Below are 8186 nucleotides of genomic sequence, written 5' to 3' on the forward strand. Positions count from 1 at the left end.
CCTTGGAGCTACCAGGGTCATAGGACTTCCCTATCATAAAGCAAAAATGTCTTAGCCATGCTTAGTAAAACATTACATAAGGTAATGATTTGTAAGGTAATAACTTTTATGAGTGTCATGAAACAGCTGAAATCCCTTCTTTACCTGTAGTCTTTGTGAGGCTTATTGCTGGCAGATTTAAATAATTTGAACTGTATGTAACAACCATATGAAACTATATGAAAAAAAATGTTCCATGAAAAACAGTATAGTTTGGTTTTCTACAGACTGTATCCCACACACGGCAAATCCTAGCTGTGTTGTCTCTTTCATGCCCACAGTATTCAGTTCTCCTTATCTCAGTTCCTCTAGGCCCCTCCTTAGCCCCCCTGCCACATATCCTGTAAATACCAAGCTGGAAAAGAGACGGCATATGCTGTGTCTGGCTCCAAAGTATGTGTGTACTGAAGAGGCAGCTGGTAGGCAAAACTGAACAAGGAATTGTTGAAGGCTTTCCTCAACTGGGACATTGACTTGAGGCTCCTCTACCAAGACACCAGTTGTCGTGAAACTTAATTATCTCTCTCCCGCTGTCAAATATCATTGAAATTTGACAAAAGATTCAAAAGTTACTGGGTAAAGAGAAGAATTTGCAGAAGGAAAACAGAAAAAGAGTATAAGTGCATATAATTTGTTTCCTTGGGAAAACTTTTTAAAAATGATTGCAGAGGAGGCAGCCTTGCTCTTTTCTCCACTTCTCTGTGAGTGATTTCTCTGACGTCAGTTTAAGCTACAGGACTGGTGTAACAGAGCACAAAATTGGTTGAATTGGTACCACATTCATTTTAGTGCTAAGCAAGAGGTAAAGAGAACAGTTTCCTATACATTCAATAGTCTCTGAGCTCCCACATCACTTGAGATTAATGGAGACAGATCTGCAGAGGAACTTTACCTGAAGCTCTGGGAAAGAATCTTTATCAGGTTTAGGATCTCTTCTGAAACAAGGTGCCTGAGGAAAGACCCAAGCTGTGCATCACTGCCAAATTTAGGATAGAGAAGGGAAGAGGGATCATGGGTATAGTATTGGGCAGAACTCTGGTCTTACTAAGACCTCCAGAGAGACTCTGGGAGTGCCTGTGGTAATAAACATCTGGGCTAAAAGGAGGCTTAAAGTCACGTTGCATGAAGAGGTGAAAGGGAATGTAGGTACAGAGAAGGGTTTGCAGAGCACGTGAAGCGATTGTGTCTTTCCTTTTACAATAAGCTCAAACACGGCACAATGTAGTTCTGTACAAACGAGGCACTGAGATGACCAGCTGTGTTTGCACAGGGCCCTACCTAGACTCACACGTCTGGAGGGAGAGCATTCTCCTAACCCAGTGAGGCTGCTGCTCTCTCCCCCTCTCTCCTATTGCAAGATGAAGAGAGCCAACAACCACTGCTGGTGTACCTGCTAGCTGCTGCCAATATCACATCCCCCCAGACCCAGCCCACACCTTACCAATAGGGGAAAAGCCACCTGCTCCCCTGGTTCTGCTAATGGCTGGAGCTGGCAGCAGAGCCAGGCAGGATGGAGGTGCCGCCCTGCTGTCAGAAAAGGAGCAGAAGAGGAGGTGGGGATGGGAGAAAGGCCTCACAGAAGTGCATTCTCAAGTGGGCATTTCTCAAGCTGTTCAAATTCCCCAAAGTGGCAGCAGCTGGAGTGGCTAAGGCATTTTCCCTGGATGCCATACTCTCCCACCCTGTACAGTAGGCACATGCAGTAGGTGCCCATCTGGCCTCTTTCTTAATTCTTCATTGACAAGTGCAGACTCAAGGTCTGCAGAAAAGGGAGAAAGAAGATCCTGCTGCCCACAGACCCCACTGCTGATAAACAGGAATTGATGAAAACTCTGACTAGAAAGGTAATTCACAAACACTTATATATACCRGGAAGAATGCCATCAAACTGGATCATCAAAGCAGAATTATATTGCTATATCCCCTACAGCTAACTAAAGGTAATGAAGAGACTACAGGGCCCATTGAGATAAGAAGAGGGAGGGATTCAATGCATCTTATGCTCTTTAAGCTGTAGAGATGAATTCCTTGAGTAAAGATTATGGTTAAGATTATGAAATCTGAACTTTGAAGAACTAAGATGATAGTTGCTGAATGCTCTAGGGCCTGCAGGTATAGGAAGTCTATGAGCCTTACTAGGGGGCCACACCTAATATTCTCTTCCACTTGAAGGCATGGTCTTTGGTTATAATTATGCTGATGTTACACTGAGAACCAGTATTTGGGAGTCCAAAGCCTGAAGGACCTGGTTTATTGCTGGATGTTGTAAGGACTGCAGTTAGGAAGAAAGTTCGTGTCAAGTGGGGCCAGTGCTTTGTAATCTACCATAGAGATGAGCAGCTGGTTATAAGCAGAGATGCTGTCAGGGTTCATTTTACAATAATGCTTGGAAATCTAATGTGTCAGGAACCAGCCTTATTACTGGAAGCTGGGAAGTTGCATTATTGCAGGGTTTTTCAGGGCCTGATGATGTGGGAAGAAGGCTGGAGCTGAGAGGGTGGTCAAAGTATTCCCTCTTTTCTCAAAGGTATGAGCCATTTGTTATTGCTAAGATGAGGGTTAGAATGATGGTTAGGATTAGCTTTAGGGTTTGGAACTATAGATCTTGAAAAACACAGATTGTGGCTGGCTGCTGCAGGCCCACATAGCTGGCAAGGGACTGCAGCCAGTATTTGAAAGTGCCTTGTTTCCTGTTCTGCTACAAGGTGTGCATGTGTGTGGTCCAACAGGCATGAAGATCCGAATTTGTTACCATACACTGCTGCCCAAGAACATTAGAAAGGATGCTGGTGTTCATAGCTATTATTGTCAGCGTATGCCCCAAGTTTAAAACACAGTAATAGTTAGAGCTAGGTTAGGTTAGGAATCCAAATATTGAAAAAGTTGTATTGTTACTGGATGTACTGGATGCTGCAGGGCCATCAGTATTAGGAATAAAGCCTGCTGTCAATAAAGGCCAGTGATTTGAAGCTGCAAGAACTGCAGTGCACAGGTATCAGAAATGATCAACTCTATCTAAGTGTGATCAGGAGTATGATTATTGTCTGGGTAAAGGATTCTAAATCTGGATGAACTGAATTTTTTGCAAGACCTGCAGAGGTATGAAGGATACTGGTGTCAACAGTCACAAATGTCTTTATTTTTCTGTTCTGTTGTAGGAACGGGTCCTTAGTTTTATCTCCAGATATTATGAGGGTGAGAGATAAGATACGGTTTAGAATTCAAGACTCAGAAAGTTGAAGAACTGAGTTTGCTGCTGGATATACAGACATAAGAAAAGGGCTGTTGCTGTTAGGGGCCTACACTCTTCTGTTTTCTTCTGCTGTGGAGATTAATTCATTTGATACAAGGTAAGGGCTGGTAGGTGCTCAGGAACTGGAAGTTTGAGGAGCAGTGTGTTAATGCAGGCTGCTGCAGGGCCTACAGAATCAGGGTCATGCTGGTATGCAGTAACGCTCTTACACTCTGTTGAAAGGCACCAGTGCTTTATCGTCTCTTTTGATCAAGTTCTGGGCCTTGATTATAGGCATGGCTATTGTTAGGGTAAAGTTTCAGAATCTGCTGTGTTCTGAGCCAAATTTATTCATGAAGCTGAAGTTACCAGTGAGTTAGGATGAGCACGAGCACTAATACAAGCCTTATGTTCCACTCTAGGGCTAGTTCCCTTCATAGAGCCAATGTTATGGTTCATGTAAGGATATTGTCTGGGGTAGTGTTGGAGGCAGAATTAGGAAAGCTAAGACTACATCTGTATCACTCAGTAAAGCAGCGCCAGGGACTTCTACCATGCCAAGCAGCACAGACTTGCCATAGCCACATTACATACTACTTTACATACCACTGTTGTCACCGGTGGCCTTTTAGAATGTTTTTTTCCAGAGCGTCTCCCTCCAAAAATTGTGATTCAGTGTCTGAATTAACATGAGGGCTGTTTCAGCCCATCAAACTGGTCATTTTCATACCCTAAGGTAAGATGCTGCAATGCATGTCCTAGGCTGTAATATATGCAGTAGTGATACCTAAAGTGCCTGAGGGGGCAAAAACCTGTTGCAATAATGCCTGAAGACTATGGAGGGAGACAAACTGGTGTAGCTTTGCCCATTCTGCCTAGAAGGAATAATTCTTTGCTTTTACAGCCTTCAAACCATGCCTGGATGTTGGTGTTAATTGACAAAGGCCAAAATCATGTCAGGAGTCTCCACTAACAATAGGGCCAATTCACCACGTAGCATTCAAAGTCACTCCCCGGGTTTACTTTTTTGGCTGTACAGACATAGCCAGATATGTGAAATGCTGCATTTCTTACAGGATGAGGCAGCTTCACAGCATTTAAGAAGCAGCTTCCTGTCAACAGAGAAAATGTTCTTCCATTTTACTAAAGGGTTGCAGTCCATCACTATAGTTATAGTAAAATTTAAAATTTGAGGTCCTACTAGCTCTTGTAAATCTAAAGCTTAAGAAGTTATTGCTGGCATCTTCAGAGTAGGCAGCCTGATGTGGATGGGAACCAATTCTCCAAGTGGTCTTTTACTGTAAGCAGGGGTCATTTGTTTATAATTAAAGTGACATTTAGAGTTCAAGATCTAAGAGTTTCAAGAACTGATTTTAATGTTGAATGCTAAAAGGCTCCCGAGTTAAGGCCCACTTGTGTCAACAGGTATCAGTGTTGCAAGCTTTCTTCTACACTAAGAGCCAATTGCTCAGTTGAATGTGAGGTCAGGGTTAGTGTTTAAGAATCTAAATTAAAGAATCAAGTGTACTGTTGAATATTGCTGGGAACATGAACTTAAGAAAAGCTCTGCTCTGTTTATAGGTGTCATTGCCATATGTTCTTTTGTACTGTAGGATCAGAGATGTTCTTGGCCTTAATGTTAGCACTTGAGAATCTAAAGTCTCAAAAGCCCAGCACACTTTCTTGGATGGTCTGGAGCTTCAGAGCAAATAACAGATGTGAGAGCAATACTGGCTAATGCCCTTCATGTTTCTGAAGGCATGGTTGGCTCCCCTGCATATAATCATAGCTGCTTTTAATATTGGGGTTAAAGTTACTATTAAGCTTTGAAAATTGAAAGGTTACAGAGTTCAGCTGGACACTGCATAGCCCACAGTGTCAAGAAGGCTGTTGCCTGCAGTGGCTAGTGCCTCTCTTCTACTGTAGGTAGAGATGGCCCCCCTCAGTATAATTAGGTAAGGGGTGAGGTTTAGTAATCTAAAGCTTCCTGAGTCCAGATTCAAGTTGGATGCTGTAGGGTCTGCAAAGTTTGGAAAAGGAATGGTGGGAAAACCAACAAACACCTTTTTTTCCACTGCAGTTAGTTTACTTGTTCCAAGTAAGGTTAGTTTGACAGTGACACTAAAGTTTTAGTCTTTGGGAATCTAAACCTTGAGGATCCCAGTTTACTTCTGAATTTTGGAGAGCCTGCAGAATTATGAAAGGACCTGGTGTCAATATGGCCAATCCAACTCAAAAGAAGCATGTTGCAACGTAGAGGAAGTGGCTCTACAGAGTATTATTTTACAGTGTACTGGGCTGTCTGCTAATATCCTGCACGTCTACCCTAGTTGGGACTACAGAATTCCACTAATTTTTATCCTTCTTTTCCTGCAAAGAAAGGACAGACTTTAACTGGGGCAATTAAATACTTATTTAACTGCTTATTAAATGAATATAGTATCTGACTTCCATGCATTGAAAGAATCAGGTAGTTGGTTATTTTCCTTTCCTTTTTATATCAGTTCTGCAAAGGTATGTATACTGAAGGAGTGCAAAATGTACTGTTGCAATAAGGAAGGGGCAGAACATACAATTTCACTTCCAAAGTTGTTTTTATATAAACATTCACCTTTGTGACAATCTTGTGTAACAGTATGTTCCGACTGATTTGCAGCAGTGACTTCCAAATGCAGAGCAAGGTTTGCTGTTCTCCTACCTGCCACACATACATACAATTAACTCCCTCCCACACACACACACTGTCTCTCACAAAACTTTCCAAACTGTCTGTCTCCTTTTAGCAGACCCTTCTTCCAGTCAAATGTCAGAAAGGACAAATCTCCTTCATTGTAGGATTCTTAGAAACAGACTGATCCGAAAAGAATGCTGATTTGATGCAAATCTGGTGTTATCTCAACTAAGAGGTCAGGTCTATGGTAATCAAAGTAATATAAACAAGTAACATGGTGGCAAATGTTTTATATAAGCCTATAAGCAGGGTGGAAGCTATAAAAATCAGCAAAGCTTTCTGCATTAATGTTTTGCAAAAAGTACATATAATAATAATAATTACTCTTATTTCTCCATAAAATCCCTTTCCCCCAGGCACTTTCCTGGGACAAGAAGACCAGGAGAAATGTTGGTGTTCTCTTTCTCTATAGATACAAATGTGCGTAGCATAGCAGTAGGTTATACTCACTGAGAGAAACTTGGCCCTGTGGTTTGTTGCTGTCTTTGACCTCAAAGAACCCAGTGCCTTGCTGCTATGAATCTTAGAAAATGTTAGTTGTTTACTTTTTAGCATGCAATATAAATGCCATCTCTTTTCATTGGAAGTTACTGGTTTATTCCACAGGAGAGGTTTTTTTGCTGCTGACATCTGTTAATATGAGAGACATTTTCAAGTGCTTGTATGTGTGTGTGCACGCACACTTYCCTTTCCAAAACCCTTTGTAATTGAAGGAAGCACTTTGGAGAGTAATACAAGCACACACCTTGGCTACTGTCACTCAATAACTTCTATTCACCAAGCTCCATATGTCTTATCTTTATGGGCTATTCAAGGGAGCTACAAGTAGCAGAAGTTGATCAGCAAAAGAAGATGAGGTTGAAATATCACTTCTTTCACAAGCTCTTCCACATGACAATAGATCTCCTTGAAAAACTGAATGTGTAGCTGATCAGAGGAGTGTTAGGAAACAAAAGATTTTTACATGGCATATTTCTCCAACRAAAGAAATCACCATTTTTAACACAAAGCATGGTATAAGCAAATCTTATTTCCCCTTTCTGGACGAATAAAAAAGGCACAGACATTTGTATGCCTACAAGTCCACCATCATACAACAATTCAGAGTCCTAATTCTAAGCCAGTTCCACCATAAATATTAGATTGCACTTTTTCTTAGCAAGTCAGTTATATTTGTTTTTTAAAGGTTGCCAGTTAAAGACAATTACAAGCTACCTATCATGTGCCATCTATCATGTGCACACATGAAATACATATGAAAGGACTTCGTATGTGTTCTTGTTGCAGCAATGTACAATGACAACACTGCATCTATTGTTTGCAGCCCTGTATTTTGTTATAAACTGACAGCGTTGCCTTATTTGAGTTAATCCATAAGGCTCTCTCCTCCTTCCCATCTTTTCTCTGGCATAGTTTCATCTGTGCTGCCAACAACAAATTTGCCAATCAATTACAATGTTTTGTACCAGTGAGGGTAGATAGATTTGGCTTTATTTCTTCTCTTTGTAAGGTGAAACAATATTTCAGCTATGTTGTGGTCAGATCTATATGCGGTACCTTCAGGGCTCACACGGATCTGACTGAAGGACTAAGAGCTTAGATTCAGGTGTGTTTGCCAGCATATCGCTGCCTATAGATAGGATGACAGCAGCTGCACGGCCATTCAGGAGGAGCATCCCCACTCCCCCAAAGCTCACACCCCCCACCCTCACTGGGAGCTGAGGCAATTTTAGACATCATTGCTGTGTGTAAAAGCAGTGCCCCAGCAAATGTGCAGGTCACCAACACCAGCCGGGCCCTCGCGCGCCCTGAGCTCAACACCCTCACCAGCGCCTTCAAGTGACACCGACTTTCCCCCACCCAACCTCCCCCCAGCCCCAGAAACCCCCCGAGGCCGAGCCCCCCCCGCACAGTGCCCCGCAGGCGGTCCCCTCTCTCTGACCCGCCGCCAGCTGAGGCCTAGCACAGGGCGACGCCATCCCTCCCTCTCCCGGGAGCTGCTCCCCCATCGCCCTCTGCCTCCGCCTTCGCCCGATGCCAGCGGAGCCGGTCAGGCGGCATGCAGCCGCCCCGGCCGGGGGCGGCCCGACTAACGGCCTGGCTAACGGCCAACTGCCAGCGGCCGCCGCCCCGCCCACACCTGCCGGTCCAGCCAATGGGGCGCGGGGCGGGGCGCGGGGGCCG

The sequence above is a fragment of the Apteryx rowi genome, unplaced genomic scaffold, assembly GCF_003343035.1.
Source record: "Apteryx rowi isolate R43461 unplaced genomic scaffold, aptRow1 scaffold_520, whole genome shotgun sequence".
NCBI lineage: Eukaryota > Metazoa > Chordata > Aves > Apterygiformes > Apterygidae > Apteryx > Apteryx rowi.